The sequence below is a fragment of the Phacochoerus africanus genome, chromosome 11 (genome assembly GCF_016906955.1).
Source record: "Phacochoerus africanus isolate WHEZ1 chromosome 11, ROS_Pafr_v1, whole genome shotgun sequence".
NCBI lineage: Eukaryota > Metazoa > Chordata > Mammalia > Artiodactyla > Suidae > Phacochoerus > Phacochoerus africanus.
In genome coordinates this window covers 65,693,905-65,713,907 of record NC_062554.1, presented here as the reverse complement: position 1 = coordinate 65,713,907, position 20,003 = coordinate 65,693,905, and positions in this window count along the sequence as shown.

Here is a 20,003-nt window from a genome sequence, read left to right as displayed (position 1 = left end):
GATGCGATTAGGTGGTGGATACAGGCTGTGTGTCAGAAAGGACCCCGAGGAAGTGGAGCTGTTAATTCACAGCCCCTCAGCTGCTGCTTGGGAGTGAGAGGGAGTGTGTCTGTCCCCACCCCTGCCGTGTACAGCTGCTGGGGACAGAGCCGGCTGCTTCAAGCTTGGCTGGGGGAGGACTGGGAGTGGGGACGGGACCCAGTAGGGAGGCAGGGGAGGTTGGCTGAGGTCCCAGGACAAGGCTGTGAGATCTTTCTCTCCTCCAGGACCTCCCTCTGTTAGCCCAGTCCCTGGGAGGTGGTTGCAGAACAAAGTCCCATGTGGGACTCTAGGTGAGGGGGAGGTGGAGGGAGCAGTTTTGGGAGCAGGAAACAGCTGGACTGCTGCTTCCCTGGAAGGGTCACTCCTGAAGCAGATTCCCGGATATGAGGGTTATGGGTATCTTTCCTCTTTCCACTGTTGGAGAGACAGACAGACAGATAGATGCAGAGCGACGCACAGAGAAAAGATCCCACAATCGAGTCTCTGCAAGACCTACAGTGAGATGGAAAAAACTGCTCAGCTGGGAGGGAGACAGGCATGTGGAGCCACAGGAGATACTCTGCCTCTTCCCTGAAGCCTTTCTCTGACCCTTGATCTCAGGGCTACCCCGAGATTCCAAGTGCCTCTCCCTCCCAATTCTCCTTTAAAAAAAAAAATACTAGGAGTTCCCGTTGTGACTCAGAGGGTTATGAACCTGACTAGTATCCATGACGATTCGGGTTCGATCTCGATCTCAGGCCTCGCTCAGTGGGTTAAGGATCCGGCGTTGCAGTGAGCTGTAGCACAGGCTGCAGACCCAGCTCGGATGCCGAGTTGCTGTGGCTGTGGTATAGACCAGCAGCTGCAGCTCAGATTTAACCCCTAGCCTGGGAACCTCAGGATGTGCCAAAGGTTCAGCACCCCCCCCCCCCGCCACCCCCCCCAAAGCAAAAATAAATAAATAAATAAAATACTATAGTTGGAGTTGCTGCTGTGGTGCAAAGGGATCAGCGACGTCTCTGCCGCGTTGGGACAGAGGTTCGATCCCCTGGCCGGGCACAGTGGGTTAAAGGACCTGGCCTTGCCACAGCTGCAAATTAGGTTACAACCGTGGCTCGGATCTGACCCCTGGCCTGGGACCTCCATATTCCTCGAGGCAGCCAAAAAAAAAAAAGAAAAAAAAATCCAAAGTTGAGGAAATTGGGATGGGGAAATCAGGAAAAGGAGTGAAGGTTAACCTGAAGTCGTGGCATTTCCATGACCGTTCAGCAATTTCTTCCCTGAGGAAAATCAGCTCACTCATTTATTTTGCGTCAGTGACGTATCACAAAGAGCTGGGTAAAAAGGCAGAGAAAAGAAACGGGATACACAGTGGAGAGGGTGAGCCCCTTGAGAGCAGGACATCTCTCTTTTTCTTTTGTATTTGAAATTTTTATTGAGATCATTGCAAATTCACATGCAGTTACGATAATAATACATAGAGATCCCTTGTACCCTTTGCCCAGTTGTCCCCAAAGGAAACATTTTACAAAGCTCTAGTGTAATATCAGCACCAGGATATTGACCCTGACACAATCCACCAATCTTATTCAGATTTTCCATTTTATTCATGTATTCGTGCTTGTGCGCGTGTGTTTGGTTTTATACAACTTTATCACCTGTGTGTATTTCAGCCGTCACAATCCAGATTCTGACGTTACAACACTACCGGGAACAAGGATCTCTTGTGTTTTATAATCACGCTCCTCACCCCCATTCTTGGCAACCACTATTCTATGCTCTATTTCTAAACTTTTATTTCAAAAATGTTATGCAAAAGGAATCACATAGCATGTGTCTTTGGGGGGATCAGCTTTTCTCTGAACATAATTCCCTGAAGATCCATCCAACTTGTGTGTATCAAAAATTCATCCCTTTGGGGAGTTCCTGTCATGACTCAGCGGTTAACGAACCTGACTAGTATCCATGAGGACTTGGGTTCAATTCTTGGCCTCACTCAGTGGGTTAAGGATCCGGCGTTGCCATGAGCTGTCATGTAGGTCACAGACACGACTGGGATCCTGAGTTGCTGTGGCTGTGGTGTTAAGACCAGCAGCTGTAGCTCCAGTTAGACCCCTAGCCTGGGAACCTCCACAGGCTGAAGGGGTGGCCCCAAAAAGCAAAAAAAAAAAAAAAAAAATCCCTTTTTACTGGGGAGTAGTCATTAAGGTGTGTGGTTACCAGGGTTTATTTAACCCTTCACCTTTCAAAGGACATTTAGGTTGTTTCCAGTTTGGAGCTATTACAAATAAGGGTGCTATGGTCATTCATGACCAGGTTTTATGTGAACATCAAGTGGTTTTTCTATCCAGCAACAGCATCGCATGGACACACAGTGGATCCTCAGTCGGTGCTCCTTGGTGACTGAGGACAGTCTGCTGTGCACTTTGGCCTGGGTGGGAGCGAGGGAGGATGCAGGGATTATGGTGCATGATGGGAATTACCCCCAACAATGAGCCAAAAAATCAAGGCACCATCTGAAGAAAGGGTTGATCAAAAGACACACTCGGTCATCATTAGCATTAAGCAGTTGGGACAAAGAAGGCAAGATTGGCTATAAAAACAATAGGCGTTCCCGTCGTGGCTCAGCAGTTAACAACCTGACTGGCAAGTATGAGGATGCAGGTTCAATCCCTGGCCTCACTCAGTGGGTTAAGGATCCTGAGTTGCCGTGAGCTGTGGTGTAGATCACAGACACGGCTCAGATCTGACCTTACTGTAGCTGTGGCATAGGCAGGCGGTTACAGTCCCCATTCGACCCCTAGCCTAGGAACCTCCATATGCCACAGGTGCGGCCCTAAAAAGACAAAAAAATTAAAAATAAAGAAAAATTAGGAGTTCCCGTCGTGGCGCAGTGGTTAACGAATCCGACTAGGAACCATGAGGTTGCGGGTTCGGTCCCTGCCCTTGCTCAGTGGGTTAACGATCCGGCGTTGCCGTGAGCTGTGGTGTAGGTTGCAGACGCGGCTCGGATCCTGCGTTGCTGTGGCTCTGGCGTAGGCCGGTGGCTACAGCTCCGATTCAACCCCTAGCCTGGGAACCTCCATATGCCGCGGGAGCGGCCCAAGAAATAGCAACAACAACAACAACAACAACAACAAAAAGAAAAATTAAAGAAACAATATACAAGTGAAAGAGAATGAGAACAACTGACAAGCAGCCCATGACAGTAGACAAGGGAGGCAGAGGGAGCTCTAAGAGTGAAGGGAAGAGGGGCTTGAGAAGTAGATCTGACTCAAATCTTGCCTCCACCACATTTTAGCTGTGTGTTCTGGGCAGGGTATTTAAAGCTCTCTGAGACTCCACTTCCTCATCAGTAAAATGAAGATAAATATCTTTCTCATAAGAGTCACAGGAATAAAGAAAACAGGGCATATAAAGTTCTTGACTCACAGTAGCCCTTGAGTAAATATTAGTTTCCAGGAATTCTTGTTGCGGCTCAGGGGGTAAAGAATCTGACTAGTATCCATGTGGATTCTGGTTTGATCCCTGGCCTTGCTCAATAGGTTAAGCATCCAGTGTTGCCACAAGGTGCCATGTAGGTCAGAGATGTGGCTTGGATCTGGCATTGCTGTGGCCGTGGTGTAGTCTGGCAGTTATAGCTCCGATTCTCCTTCTAGCCTGGGAACCTCCATATGTCGCGGGTGCGGCCCTAAAAAGAAATAAAAATTTAGGAGTTTCCATTGTGGCTCATTGGAAATGAATATGATTAGCATCCATGAGGATGCATGTTCGATCCCTGGCCTTGTTCAGTGGGTTAAGGATCTGGCATTGCCATGAGCTGTGGTGTAGGTCGCAGACACGGCTCGGATCCTGTGTTGCTGTGGCTGTGGTGTAGGCCTACAGCTACAGCTTCGATTTGACCCCTAACCTGGGAACTTCCATTTGCCTTGGGTGCAGCCCTAAAAAGCAAAAAAAAAAAAAAAAAAAAATTAATTAATTTAAAAATTAGTTTCTGTCCTCCCTCCACTCCCTAAGGGGAAGTATGGGGTAATAAGTATTGGATCGGGGTTAATTAGGAGAGACCTCAGGAGTCTGGCTTAAAGGAAGCCTGTCAAGTGGCATAAGAGTAACAGGGAGGATGCGAGCAAAAGTAGGGAGGTTGGGCCCAGCAGCGGGCTGGATCAGATGCGATGCCTCTCTCAGCATCAGCATTGACTCAAAGCAGAGCAGGACAGCAAATGGGGCTTGGCCCCAACGGATTGCATGTTCTGCTACCATTTGGCTGGATACACCAGGCTGTTTTTTTCTACTGTCAAGGTGAGCTTCTCCTTGCTTTATTAGAGGCCTGAGATGGACAGGGGGCAACCCTATTTGGGTTTTTTTTTTTGGCTTTTTTTGGGGGGGGTGCATCTGCAGCATATGGAGGTTCCCAGGCTAGGGGTTGATCAGAGCTGCAGCTGCCGGCCTACGCCAGAGCCACAGCAATGCCAGATCCAAGCTGTGTCTGCGACCTACACCACAGCACGAGGCAACACTGGATCCTTAACGCACGGAGCAAGGCCAGGGATTGAACCCACAACCGCATGGTTACTAGTCAGATTCGTTTCCGCCGTGCCGCAGTGGGAACTCCAGGCTCTTGCAACTCTTTGGAATGGCTACTGGTGTGCGCTGGGCAGGGTGCCCTCTTTGACAAATACATGCAAACCGTCCACCAGCCTTCCCCTCCCTTCAAATTCCGAGCTCCACGCAGCCAAAGTCTTTGGTGCCTCCAACGCCTTCCGGAGATAGCCTGGCCCCTGCGCAGCCCTCCTCCCAGCCGGGTCTTTGATCTGACAAAGATGCTTAACCTTTCGATCCCGTCATAGGACTGTCCCCAGCCCTAGGCCACTGGAAAGGGAGAAAGAGAGGCTCCTTTCCTTGTTCCCACTCTTGTTTCTTTTGAATGAGGAAGAGAAGGAGATCACAGGCTCTTGATACCCTGGTCCCTGTTTCCCAGGGACCAGGTGCCTCTGGCACCTCCCAGGTCCAGGATGGGGCCAGAGGTGCAGCTGGAAAGAGCTCCTGGCCTTTGAAGCCAGTAGTCAGAGGGCAGGGGGCCACAGACCACGGCCCCCCGGATAGCCCTCGTCTTCTCACCTTGCCATTTCCCTCTCCCGTGGCTCTTTGGGGATCAGAGGGCTTGCCTTTTCAAATGTAGAGGTGATGGTAGAGGAATTAGGAGTTGGAAGATAGAGGCAGAGCCCCTCTTGGGTGTGGCTGGTCACAAGGATCCCTCCCCACCCTGCTCAGGCCACGCCAGTGGTTACTGCAAACGGTTTTGTTCCACGTGTCTCTGTGGCCATCAGTGCTTTTTTTTCACTGGAACTAGTGATACGTCTCCCTGCCAAGTTCACACCTCTCAATGTGACCTTTAAACACATAAATCAGGGGGTCCTGCTGTGGCCCAGTGGATTAATGACCCAACTTATCTCCATGGAGGCATCAGTTCGATCTCTGGGCCCAGCACAAGTGGGTTAAGGATCTGGTGCTGCTGCAGCTGTGGTGTAGGTTGCAGCTTCAGCTTGGATTCAGTCCCTGGCCTGGGAACTTCCCTATGCCACAGGTATGGCAGAAAAAAGAAAAGGAAAGAGAAAAAAAAACATATATCAGATTATGTCACTCCACTGCCTGACTCCTAGTGTCCTGTTGCACAAGATCAAATCCACACAATCTGGTTATCCAAGCCCATCTCTGCCTCCTCCTCCTCTGGTGCTTTCCATTCCTGGCACTCACTTGCCTCAAAGGCTGGTCCTGCCCCAGGGCCTTTGCATTTGTGCTTCCATTTTCCTAGTCCTTTCCTCCTAGATCTTCCTGGAATGGGCTCCTCCTTAATTTTCTATGCAGCTCAAATGTCATCTCCTCTCTTCTTTGACCTCCCTCCCCACCCCCAGCCCCAGCCCCCACCATAGTCACCCTCACACGTCAGCTTATTTTACTTCCTTTATAGCCATCTGAAGTTATTAAGCTATGAGTCTGTGTGGTTTTACAGTGTGTCCCCAGCATCAAGAAGGGACTTAACCAATATTGTTTTGGATGACAGGTGCATCCCCCAAGGTAGGTAGCAACAGGACCGAGAGAGGCCCATGTTGTAGGCAGAATGCTGGCTGTAGAGACTAGAAAACCAAGTTTAAGTGTGCAGCTCAGCTTTGCCATATATTACCTGGGCAGCCCCAGACAAATTGCTTATCTCTTTGCATTTCATTTTCCTCATCTGTGAAATAAAAGCCCTACCACTTGGCTTCATAAGATTTCAGTGAGGCTGAGAGAGTCATGTGAAAGCACAAAATAGAGGGAGTTCCTGTCGTGGCACAGTGGTTAATGAAACCAACTAGGAACCATGAGGTTGTGGGTTTGATCCCTGGCCTTGCTCAGTGGGTTAAGGATCCGGCATTGCCATGAGCTGTGGTGTAGGTCGCAGACACGGCTTGGATCCCACATGGCTGTGGCTCTGGTGTAGGCCAGCAGCTACAGCTCCGATTGGACCCCTAGCCTGGGAACCTCCATATGCTGTGGGAAGCGGGCCTAGAAAAGGCAAAAAAAAAAAAAAAAGCACAAAATAGGGAATAAATACTGGTTTAAAAATCAATCCACATGGAATTCCTGTTGTGGCTCAGTGGTTAATGAGTCCGATTAGCATCCATGAGGACACAGGTTCGATCCCTGGCCTTGCTCAGTGTGTTAAGGATCCAGCTGAAGGCTTCAGCTCAGATTCGACCCCTAGCCTGGGAACCTCCTTATGCCATGCCTGTGGCCCTAAGAAAATAAAAATAAAAATCAATCCATATGGTTATGCAAAGATAGGGCAATAGATCCTAGGTGTTGTTACACAATAAACTCTTCACTTTTTTTTTTTTTTTGGCCACACCCAGGGCATACAGGAGTTCCCGGGCTAGGGATCAAACCCAAGCCACAGCAGAGACAATGCTGAACTGCTAGAGAGGCTGCCTGGTGGCAATAAGAGGGACATCGTGGCCCCTGGGGACCACTCCTCTTTCAGAGCTCTCTGCTGGGGAAAGTCTTGTCACCCCCCTGGCCATGGAGGCAGTGCCAACTTCTTGGAGTCCAGTGAGACACTGAGGGGCACTGCACACCTGTAAGCCCACTGGAGCCCCTTGTCCTGTTGCAGTTTCTCTGATCACCCTTTGCTTTTATTTTTTCTAGAAGGTGGGAATGGGGGTGGTGAAAGTGGCTTAACCTCTGGGAGGTCAGGTCTCAGAGACAAAGGCAACCTAGCCAGTGGAGGGGCCCTAGGCAACCCCTCTCCTCCGTGAAGCTGTTGCACGTCTACACTGCAGGTCCCTATAGAGGAGGCAGCCTGCGAGAGCCCTGGGAGCTTCTTAGAAAAAAGCAGGAAAGCCAGCTGCTTGGAGGATGTGGAAAGTCTGCTCTTAATGACAGGCCTGTCCCTCCCGGGAGATTATAATCACCTTGGGAGGCTCCCCCTTCGGGCAAAGTCACAGGGCCGAGGGAGCCGAGAGATCAAGAAGGCTGCTGTGCGGCCTCGGGGGTGGGCTGTGAAGAGATGAGGAGAAGTGACGAGAGTTAAAATGCAAATGCAAAGACTCAGGCCTCGCAAGAGCCACAGGGTCCTGGGGTGAACAGGAAGCCCAGAGCCAGAGGGGTCAGGCTGCCATCCTCAGGGCAAGGCTGAGGCCCAGGGCAGAGGGCGCCCCTCTTCTGCTCCCTTCCATCTCCTTCCTCTTCCTCCGGCACCTTTGGGAGGTTAGGAGGGCAGGACCAATACCCCACCACTGCCCTACTCCCTATAAGGAAAAGGTCTTTCTTGGGAGTTCCTGTCGTGGCACAGTGATTAACAAATCCGACTAGGAACCATGAGGTTGCGGGTTCGATCCCTGGCCTTGTTCAGTGGGTTAAGGATCCGGCGTTGCCGTGAGCTGTGGTGTAGGTCACAGATGTGGCGGGATTCCGAGTTGCTGTGGCTGTGGTGTAGGCCGGGGGCTACAGCTCTGATTAGATCCCTACCCTGGGAACCTCCATATGCCGCAGGAGCAGCTCAAGAAAACAAAAAAAAAAAAGACCAAAAAAAAAGTCTTTCTCAGGGAGCAGAGATAGACCCTGTCCTGTCTCTCTGTGCTCTAGTCCCAGCACCCAGCAGCCTGTGTCCCCATAGCTCACCCTCCTTTAGAGGCAGGCCTGGCAGGGGACATGCGGTCAGGCCAGGCTGTAGCACGGATGGCGATGCAGCCCTAGCTAGTCACTTTCTTCTTCCTCTTCTTCTTCTCCTCCCCGCTCCCTCTTCTATTTCTTCTCCTTCTTCCTTTTTTCAGCATATGGAGTTCCCACAGCTGCAACAACGCCGGATCCTTAACCCACTGTGCCAGGTCAGAGATCGAGCCTGCGCTCCAAAGATGCTGCCCGTCTGCCCATCTTTTGCATGGGAATTCCTCACTTTCTACTCTTTTTTTTTTTTTTTGTCTTTTGTCTTTTGTCTTTTAAGGGCCATACTTGCAGCATATTGAGGTTCCCAGGCTAGGGGTCCAATCAGAGCCTAGGCTGCCAGCCTATACCACAGCCGCAGCAATGCCAGATCCGAGCCGTGTCTGCGACCGCCACCATAGCTCATGGCAACACGGGATCCTTAACCCACTGAGCGAGGCCAGGGATCGAACCTGCCACCTCATGGCTCCTGGTGGGATTTGTTTCCGCTGTGCCATGACGGGAACTCCACTTTCTACTTCCTAAGTTTACATTCCTGTCCTTTTTAACACCTGCCTCCCAAGGTCACTGTGAGGACCGCATGGGACCCTGCACACGAAACCACTTTGAAAACCGTAAAACCCAGAAAGGAATGTTTATGAGCAAGAGCTGTGGGCTTTGTGCTCACACCACACAATGGACAGGGTCAGCCTCCCCTTGCATTAACGGCAAGCTGGACCCCAAGTGGTTCAGGGACTTTGAAATAACCTACGCACAACCTGCAAGAGCAGAGTTAGAGGGCCTGGAGGCCTCCACCAGGGAGGGGAGGAGGGCCTGGGAGGCCCTGGAGGTGCTAATCACGAGCTCAGATCACAGTCAGGCCCCTGCCTGAGGTCTAATCGTGGCATCTCTCTGGTGGGGCCCAGCCTTCCTGTGGCAGCTCCGGCAGTTAGACGGGGAGAGCTTCTGCTTCCCACTGAGCCTAGTGCCACAGCTTCTCCTGCTCCTTGGCTCTCCTCTGCTGCTCATCTGCTCAGGGCTGCAAGGGTGCAGGACAGGTTGTGAATGTGTGGATGTCCGATGGCACCTGCCTCTCCCCTCCTTTTTTTGGGTAGCCGCTGGCCTACGCCACAGCCACAGCAACGCCAGATCTGAGCTGCATCTGCAACCTACACCACAGCTCATGGTAACACCAGATCCTTAACCCACTGAGGGAGGCCCGGGACTGAACCTGCATCCTCGTGCATTCTAGTTGGGCTCCTTAGCACTGAGGCACAACAGGAACTCCTCCGCTCTTTTATTCATGGAAGGCGTTGATGAAGTTCTAGAAATCCCTGTGTGACTGCTGGGGAGCTTCGCACAAGGGTGTGGGCCTTGGGGTCTAGTCCAGTTCTGCCGCTCTCACCACATCACCCTTGGTGAGCCACCTCTCAAGGGCCATGTCCTCATCCTATAAAACACAGCACTGACGCCGTCCTGTCCGGGGCTGAGTGGTGAGGAGCACAGGGGAGGTGTCTGTGCAAGTGCTTTGAAAACAGTGCCATGTACCAGCAAGGACTGCTATTGTCTTGAAATGAGGCCTGGGGAAGACGGGCAGGGCCTGAGCCTGGGGTAGGAAGCAGAGGATGGGGGAAGGGGATCAGGGCAGTAGTGATTTACTGCTCTGTGTCAAGCACGAAACTAAGTGCTCTCTGATTCTCACAAGACCCCGTGGGATGGAGATTTTCATCTCCATTTAGTGGGGGGCGGCCTAGGCTCAGCTAAGTTAAGGCATCTACCCAAGTTTACTGCTAGTAAGGCCAGCAAGCCCACATCTGTCTAACTCGAGTCCCTGATCTGCGTACCCCACCAAGTCTCTAGAGAGCCTATTTGGGGGTGTGGGCATAAGATTAAAATGGGTGTAGGAGGGAGTTCCCGTTGTGGCTCAGCGGTCACCAACTCAACTAGTATCCATAAGGATGTGAGTTTGATCCCTGCCTGGCCTTGCTCAGTGGGTTAAGGATCTGGCGTTGCCACAAGGGGTGGTGTAGATGGCAGACGTGACTCAGATTTGGCGTGGCTGTGGCTGTGGCGTAGGCCAGCAGCTGCAGCGCCAGCTCCAGCTCCAGCTCCAATTCCACCCCTAGCCTGGGAACTTCCATGTGCCCTAAAAAGATCAGAAAAAGGTGGAGGGAGGGTGTGCAGTGGGAGGCGAAGAGGGAGTGGGGTGGAGGGAGGGAGAGAGAGGAAGCATTCCTCAGTGCCAAGAGTGCCTGGCCCATCGTAGATGCCGGCTTACTGCTAGTCCCTAAAGGACTTTCATGCAAATTAGGAAAAGGTAGATCAGACCATGAGCCTTGCCTAGTTGTGCTTGTAAGTGAACCACATGTACAGCTATACATGGGAATGACTCTGAAATTAACTAATCCAAGAAAAGAAATGCCAGAATTCCCATTGTGGCTCAGCCCATTAAGAATGTGATATGGTCTCTGTGAGGATGCAGGTTCGATCCCTGGCCTCGCTCAGTGGATTAAGGATCTGGAGTGGCTGCGAGCTGCAGTGTAGGTGGCTGCTCAGATCTGGTGTTGCTGTTACTGTGGCTTAGGCTGGCAGCTGTAGCTCTGATTCGACCCCTAGCCTGGGAACTCCCATATGCCACAGGTGCGGCTGTAAAAAGAAAAAAAAAATGTTTGGGAGTTCCTGTCGTGGCACAGAGGAAACAAATCTGACTGGGAACCATGAGGTTGCCAGTTCGATCCCTGGCCTTGCTCAGTGGGTTAAGGATCTGGCGTTGCCATGAGCTGTGGTGTAGGTTGCAGACACAGCTCCCGTGTTGCTGTGGCTGTGTAGGCTGGCAGCTGTAGCCCCGATTGGATCCCTAGCCCAGGAACCTCCATATGCTGCAGGTGCGGCCCTAAAAAAACCAAAAAGACAAAAAAAAAAGAAAGAAAAAAGAAAAAAAAGGTTTTAAAAAAGAAAAGAAAAACCAAACAGGAGTTCCCCCTATGGCCCAAGGGGATAAGAATCCTACTTCTTCAGTTCAGGTCACTGCAGAGGTGCAGGTCCAATCCCCAGCCTAGCACAGCGGGTTAAAGGATCCATGTTGCTGCAGCGGCAGTGAAGTTCACAGTTGTGGCTCAGGTTTGATCCCTGACCCTGGCACTTCCATATTCCCTGGATATGGCCATTAGAAAAAAACAAAACAATCCAGGATAGAGATTTTGTGGCTTGTTCCCCCTCGGTTTCCCGGCCTTGGAGCCCAGCAGAGAGACGCCTCCCACCAATTCCTTTTGTCCCTCTGGAGCTCTGGTCTGGGGACTCTCGGCCCGGCCCAGACACCTAAACCAGGCCTGTGCCTCTATTCCCTCCAGGCCTGGGGATGGATTGTGCAAAAGTGGTACCATAACCTGAGGCAAGAGGTTAGTTCACAATCTAATTATTAATTACTCACTTGCTTATTATCTCAAGCATTGCATCAGGAGCGTGAGAATGGCTTTATAGACACTTAAATTAGTATCAGTTCCCCTTTCCCTACAGACCCACACACAAGTCCCGGTACAGTAGTAAATCCTGCCCCAAGTCACTACAACCCCAGCCTATTGCTCACAACTCCTGGCACATTCAGGCCATCCCTTCCAGAATGGGAAAAGCTGCCTAGCCAGCAGGATCCCCAATCTCAATCCTCAGAGATGGAGCTGCTGCTGGTCATCTCACCCTGATCCCTGGGCTGCATTGCCCAGAATGTGGAGAGCTTGGGCGACAGGTAAGGAAAGGAGGTTAGAGGTTTTACACCTTACTGCAGATGCCCAGGGAAGTCCCTCCTCTAGTCTGACTTGCATCCCTCTTGCTGCAGTTCTAGTGTTTTCCCCCTCATTTGACCCTCCTTGGCCCTGATTGAGTAAGAGTGTGAGAGCACCTGTTAGGGGCAGGAGTAGCAGATCCTTCTTTTATTCCTGCTTTGAGGTTGGAGAGTCAGCCCCACAGGAAGAATGGGAATGAGCTCTCGAGGCCTCCTCCCTTGCACCCTCCTGCCCCTTGCTTGACTCTGGAGACTCTGGAGTCACAGCCAGCAACCAAATCCCCTTTGAGCCCCTCAGCCTCCTGATCTGGGCTCTGTCCGGGCCTGCTGCTGCTACTGCTGCTGCAGGAACAGAGCTCCACTGCGGCACTGAGTTGAGTGAGTCCTGAGCTCTGGCTTCTGCTGCCGGGCTGGGGACCAGGGCTCGGAGTGTGCCAGATCACAGGCCTCAGGTCCTCCGTTTCTTCAGCTCTGCCACCCTAGGTAAGCGACTCGACCTCAGTTTCCCCATCCATAAAAGAAAGTGGCACCTGCCTACCTTAAGGTTACTTATGAGAATCAAATGTGCTGATGTCTGTGAAAGTCTCTGAAGTCTTTAAGTATAGCACAGAAACAGGTAATTAGCACTCACGGTCCCCATCATGCTGGCCTCAAAAACCCAGCTCAGAACTTCCTGCTTCCCTGGATTTATCCCCCTGAACTCTGATCATGTTTGACCTCAAGGTTTACAGCTGACGTGTTGCTGAATCATATTTTTGTACCACTTTCTCTTTCCCAGAGGAGTCTGTAATCTCCACGAGGGCAGAGAAGGTACCTTGTATGTTCTTCCCCATCTCCTCAATCACATTTGGGATTCTGTACATGAGACAGAGTTGCGATTCTCCTCTCAGTACATTATTGATGCAGTGGCCCTGCATTCTTCAACAGGTTTTTGCATAAAAATTAACTCTGCGATTAAATGACTTGTTGGCAGGCATAAAGTTACAATACCCTAGCACTGAGCCTGATCTGTAATTGTTACTTAATACATGTCTGATGAATGAGAAACGAATGCTTGGATGCATAGCGAAGGGCACTAGACCTGTCTGATTCCAGAGCCCACACTTTTTCCAGTGGAGCACAGGGCTTCTCAGGGATTGGCTGGTGAAAGATCACCATGGGGGGTGTGAGGTAGTTGGAGTTTGGTTGCCCCGCCGGAGGCATTAACCCTTCAGGCAGTCTGAGCTCCCCAGTAGAATCCCAGGTATTCACAGTGACATAATCACCTCCTTGCTCCAGGCATTTGAGAGCCCAGCCCAGGAAACTAAGTGCCTTTCCCACTAGAGACTTAAAGGGAAGTTGTCTGGTTCACTCCTGAAACCCTGAAGGGGAAAGAGATAGCATTATCTTTTTTGCCTTTGCCTCACTGCCCTGAGCAAGTCCCATCAAGCTTCTAACCTCAGTTCTAATGCTTCCTGTTACCCAGGTTTCTAAAACTAAGCCATTGTAGTGCCAGTTCTAGGCTCCTCGGCTCAGCATTCAACTGATGCCCCTTACAGTAAGGGGGTCTAAAGGACTCGGTTCTGGCCTTTGAGAGGAAAGTGGGTTTCATTGGTGCTCAGAGCTGGAAAGGTATATTGTGCTGATCCAGGCTCAGGCCTTACCTGGTGCCTGGGAGCCCTGCGAATGTCCCCTGCCACGCTTAATCTGCTTAAAGCTGCTTGGGTCCTTCCCCTTGGTAAACTCAGCTGTGAGCTGGCTCCCCGTGACCCTCTCCTCTGGCTTAGGATGGCCCTACGATGCCATTCTTCTTTTTTCTTTACCTTTTTTCTTTTGCACCCACCAGGCTAGGGAGTCAATCAGAGCTGCAGCTGCCGGCTCATGCCACAGCCACAGCAACGCCCGCTCTGAGCTGCATTTGCCACCTATGCCACAGCTTGCAGCAATACTGGATCCTTAACCCACTGAGCGAGGCCAGGGATGGAATCAGCTTCCTCACAGATATTAGTTGGGTTCTTAACCCATGGAGCCACAGCGGGAACTCCTGAAGGCATTCCTTTTGGACATGGACTTTCCTGTTGCCTACAGAAAAGCCAACATGGCAAAATGGGCCCAGCGTCCCCCACCCACCCCACCCCCTGCTCTCTGCTCAGCTGGCTCTCTCTGCTTTGGGGTAATTCTAGTCTCTCCCCTGACTTCCCCATGGGCCTGGGCCTGGTAGGGGGAGGACTCAGAAGGAAGTTTAAATCCAGAGGAAAGTTCTCTTTGTCGAAGGCTTTCTGTTTTCTCACGGTCAGAGGGAAGTTTCCTGAAGAAAGTACCCTCGAAGGTGTTTGTTGTTGTTGTAGGAACTTCCCTGCATGGGGTACCACTCAAATCGGACTGTCCCCAGCTGCGCAGTGGGGGGACCACATTCACCAGCAATTCTAAGGCTCTGCCTTCTAGCGATGACAGTCAGGGGGCAACACGGGGGATCTCAGGACCTAGAGGCCACGGTAGTTCCCAAGCTTGAGGTTTGAGAGGGAAGATGCAACTGTTCAGTTCTTCTTTCAGTGGTTTCAATTTCCTCCTCTTCTGTGCCCACACTGCGTGTTGTTGATAGTGGACACTCTTCTCCAACTGCTCCATCTTAGTTCTTCACTTAAGGAACAGGTGTGTGTGCGTGCATGTGTGTGTGTGTGTGTGTGTGTGTCTTTCTAGGGCTGCACCCACGGCATATGGAAGTTCCCAAGCTAGTGGTCAAATCAGAGCCGTAGCTGCCGGCCTGTGCCAGAGCCACAGCAACCAGAGCCTAGCCACATCTGTGACCTATGCCACAGCTTACAGCAACGCTGGCTATGTAACCCATTGATTGAGCCAGGCCAAGGATCAAACCCAAATCCTCATGGATACAAATCGGGTTCTTGACCCTCTGAGCCACAACATGAACTCCCACTTAAAGAGTTTTAAACCTCTCAGTTGAGGAGGCCCAGTGGTTTTCCTGCTCCGGTCCCCGATCTCACCACCCCTAACCCTCTGAACAGAAATGGGGTGTGGGAGGAGTTCCTGTTGTGGCTCAGAGTGGCCCTAAAAATACAAAAGAAACCCCAAAAAACAAAAAAATGGGATGAGGAAGTCCACAATGGGGGGCAGACTAAGGGTAATATCTCATTCCTCTTTTTTCTGCTTTTTTTTTTTTTTTTTTTTGCTTTTTAGGGCCACATCTGCAGCATATGGAAGTTCCCGGGCCGGGGGTCGAATTGGAGCTGCAGCTACTGGACTACAACACAGCCATGGCAATCAGATCCCAGCCAACCTATGACCTATGCCACAGCTTTCGGCAACCCTGGGTCCTTAACCCACTGAAGGAGGCCAGGTATCAAACCCGAATCCTCCTGAATACTAGTTGGGTTAGTAGCCCACTGAGCCACAACAGAAACTCCTCTCTCCCCTTTCTTTTTGTTTTTTCCCTTTGGCGTTCCCATCGCAGCTCAGGGGAAACGAATCTGACTAGTATCTGTGAGGACACAGGTTCAATCCCTGGCCTCACTCAGTGGGTTAAGGATCCGGTGTTGCCATGAGCTGTGGTGTAGGTTGCAGATGTGGCTCAGATCTGCCATTGCTGTGGCTGTGGTGTAGGCCAGCGGTTACAGCTCAGATTTGACACCTAGCCTGGGAACCTCTATGTGCCGAGGGTAAGGCCCTAAAAAGTCAAAAAATTAAAAAAATAGAAATAATACTTATTCTTTTCTATTTACAAAAGCAATTTATGATCCACGTGGACTTGGAGATACAGAACAGCTTCCCAAGTGCCTCCTGTCCCCTTTGAAATCATCTTTCACTTTCATTGAAAAATCAGTACTCACCTTTTTGTTTTGTTTTTGTTTTTTGGCCACCTGGTGGTATATGGCATTCCTGGGCCAGGGATCAGATCCAAGCTGCAGTTGTGACCTACACCACAGCTGCAGCAAGGCCAGGTCTTTAACCCACTGTGCCAGGCAGGGATACAACCTGTGTCCCAGAGTGATGCCCCTGATCCTGTTTCGCCACAGCAGGAACTCCAGGTTACGCCATTTTAAAATCATTTCTTCTCTATAGATATACATCTCATTTTAAAAACTTACTTGGCAATTATTTTATTTTATTTTATTTTATTTATTTATTTAGTCTTTGTTCGCCTTTTCTAGGACCGCTCCTGCGGCATATGGAGGTTAACCATTGAGCCACGATGGGAACTCCTGCAATAATTTTAGGTTTACAGAGAAGTTGCAAAAATAATACAGAGTTTCCATATACCCTTCAACCAGTTTCCCCGGATGTAAACATAGCTGTAGTATAATAATCAAAGCAGAGAAATTAATACTGGTGGAGTCCTACTCACTAAACTACAGGCTTTATTCAGATTCCATTAGTGGGGAGTTCTCGTCATGGCTTAGTGATTAACGAATCTGACTAGGAACCATGAGGTTACAGGTTCGATCCCTGGCCTCACTCAGTGGGTTAAGGATCTGGCATTGCCGTGAGCTGTGGTGTAGGTCACAGATGCGGCTTGGATCCTATGTTGCTGTGGCTGTGGCATAGACCAGCAGCTACAGCTCCGATTAGACCCCTGGCCTGGGAACCTCCAAATGCCATAGGAGTGGCCCTAGAAAAGGCAAAAAGACACATACATACACACAAATTCCATTAGTTTTCCACTAATGTCCATTTTTTCTTCCAAGATCCAAACCAGGATATCATATTGCATTAGTATAGATCTAATTTTTTAAAAATGTATATTCCACTGTGCACACTGTTTTGTATACAGCTATTTTCACTGGCAATAAATCATAAACATTTCCCCATTCAGTTAAAATTCTTCTATGTCATTACCACTTCTTTTTTTCTTCTTTTTAGGACTGCACCAGCAGCATATGGAAGTTCCTAGACTAGGGGTCGAATTGGAGATGCAGCTGCTGGCCTATACCACAGCCACACAATATGGGATCCTAGCCGTGTCTGGAACCTACACCACAGCTCTTGGCAGAGCTGGATCCTTGACCTATTGAGCGAGACCAGGGATCAAACCCTCATCCTCATGGATACTAGTCAGATTCATTACCACTGAGCCACAAAGGGAACTCTGTCATTACCACTTTTTTTTTTTTTTGTCTTTTCACCTTTTCCAGGGCTACTTCTGTGGCATATGGAGGTTCCCAAGCTAGGGGTCAAATCGGAGCTGTAGCTGCAGGCCTACGCCAGAGCCACAGCAACAAGGGATCCAAGCCTTGTCTGCAACCTACAGCACAGCTCATGGCAACGCCGGATCCCTAACCCACTGAGCAAGGCCAGGGATCGAACCCACAACCTCATGGTTCCTAGTTGGATTCGCTAACCACTGCGCCACAACGGGAACTCCTGTCATTACCACTTTTAATGGCAGCATAATGTTCCATTATATGGATTTGCCATAATTTGCCTAGCCAATAGCTTATTATTCTACATTTAAATTGTTTCTAAATTTTCACTATTACAAAGAACGACGAGATGAATATCTTGTACATACTTCCAATATAAATACCTCTGGTCATTCTGCCACAGGAGAAATTCCAGAATGGAATTCCTGTGTCCAGGGGATCCACCCCATCCCTTCCAAGTCCACAGTTAGAATGTGGCCCTATTGGTGGCCTTGATGCTTAAAGAGATTGTTCACCCTTCCTCCTGAGGCAGGAGGGGGATGAAGCAAAGAAACTGCAAAGGGGACCACAAGCTTTGGGTGGTGGAGATGGCGAAGGAGGTGTAAACCTCAAGGGAACTCCAGTTTCTTTACAGCTTTCTTAGTCTTCTTCCAAACTAGCCAGCCCCAGCTGGAACTCTTATCACTGTAGAAAGAGAATGACACTTGCTCTGAGCCTAAGCGTAATGGGAAGGGGCTGTGGGTGGGGGGTGGAGCAGAAGCTGCTAATGCATTTTTTGCCAGCATCTTTGGTTTCTCCAATATCCAGCCAGACTATTAGCAGTTCCCCAAGGAGGGCCTTGCTTCTCACGTCATCTCCCATTTCCTATCACTAGGAAGTGGCTGGGGAGTAGTGTGTGTGTGGTGGGGGAGGGCGAGGGAAGGAAGGGAAAGGGACATGGTGGTTTTCCTACAGCTGACTTAGTGGGGAACTGAAGCCCAGGGAAGCTGTTACTTGTCCAGCATCGTGGGAGTAGTATGGGTGTTAGGACTTTCGTTAAGGCTTTGGAAGTCACTGGTCAGGAGAGATGAGTGATTGCTGCCTCTGCTTTGTTTCTGGGGCCCAGAGACTGTGTGTATGTGTCTTCGCGCGTGCATGTATGTAGTAATAGTGGTAGCAATAGCAATAGTAATAAGAGCAATAGTCGTAATTAGACTGAGCAATTGCCTCAGTTTCTTCATCTGAAAATGGTACCCATTTCTTGAGTTATAATAAGGATTGAATGAGTTAACACGTGAAATGCATTTAGAACAGTGCCTGGCACAATCAATACAAGTTAATGATTGTTGGAGTTCCCGTTGTGGCTCAGCAGGTTAAGAACCCGACTAGAATCCATGAGGATTCGGGTTCGATTCCTGGCCTTGCTCAGTGGGTTAAAGGATCCGGTGTCGCTGTGAGCTATGGTGTTAGGTCACAGAACATGGCTGGGATCTGGCACTGCTGTGACTGTGGCGTGGGCCTCAGCTACAGCTCCAAGATGACCCCTAGACTGGGAACTTTCACATGTCGAGGGTGTGGCTCTAAAAAGACCAAAAAAAAAAAAAAAGGTTAACGATCATTATAGGAGGCTACCCCAGCAGATAAAAGGGAGGGAGTGTTTTCATAGCAAAGGGCCCTACAGCACTATGTGCTGGGCACAGGGGTGGGGCCCAGGCAGTATATCTACCTGGCTCTTATGCAGGTGGCCGGACCACTGGATGGGGTCCAGGATCTCACACCCTGCTGTCACTGTCTGTGCTCATTCTCCTGAGCCCTCTTCCTCTTTCCTCCAGTCACAAGGCCCAAGGCACGTAGGCCCCTGGTAACATGTCACTGGGGGAGAGAGGGCTCCCACTCCTCAGAAGAGGGACAACTCCCTCCTGCTCCCCCAGTGCTCCTTCCCCAAGCCTGGAAAATACCGCCATCCATTCTCTTCTGGCTCAGTAATTTTCCAGCTGACCTGGAATTCCCCCTGACTCCTGCCCTCTTTTCTGGGGCAGAAGGGACACCATTTCAGGGACCCAGGACTCCACCCTAGTCTCTCTGCTGGTCACAATGGGCACGCCAAAGGCTTTGGAAAGCCACCAGGGCATGGAAGAATCACCCACTGGGGGGTGGGGGATGAGTGCACCCAGGAAGGCAAAGCTGAGATGGTTGTCAAGTTAGTCTGGACCCAGAAGGTAGATTCTTGGTCCCCCACCCCAGCCCTTCTGTTCTCTCCCGCAGCCACTCTCCTTCCCATTGCTGCCAGGCTCCACTGGTCCCTTCTCCCTTCTAGATGTCTCTTTTTTCTCTGCCTCCAGTTGGAGGTGCCAACTCCTTGTTGTAGAGGCCCAGAATATAGAGAGGACTTGTCCCACATCACACCTGGTTGGTGGTAAGGCCAGCATCAGAGCCCAGTGCCCTATCCACAGCTACAGTCAACTGGGCTCTTCCTTTCAAAGCCATCTTCCTGCAATTTTGCAGCATTTAAATCAACCATGCACATAAAATTGAGTTCTCTCCATCCTATAAAATTCCATGGAAGAAGAAAAACACAACTGCCCCCCCCCAAGGCCAGTAGGGACCCCCAGTTCTCTCCCACCTGCCTTGATCCCCTCTTGTCAAAGGCATTCCGGAAACAGCTATCTTTTGAGATCTTGCTCAACAACTAACAAAGAGAACATTTAATGTCAATGTAGCCTATCACTCCCCTTCCCCATACGCACCCCTTAAGGAGAAAAAAAAAATTGAAATTTGGCTTCAGGAGGAGGGATTGGGTTAGCCACCAGGAAGCTCCTTCTGCCTCAGAGAATAGCAAACGGTAGGAAGAGTAACTCTGAGCAGAATGTGACATCTTTCAAGGGCCGGTCCGGGATTGGGATGGGTGGGAT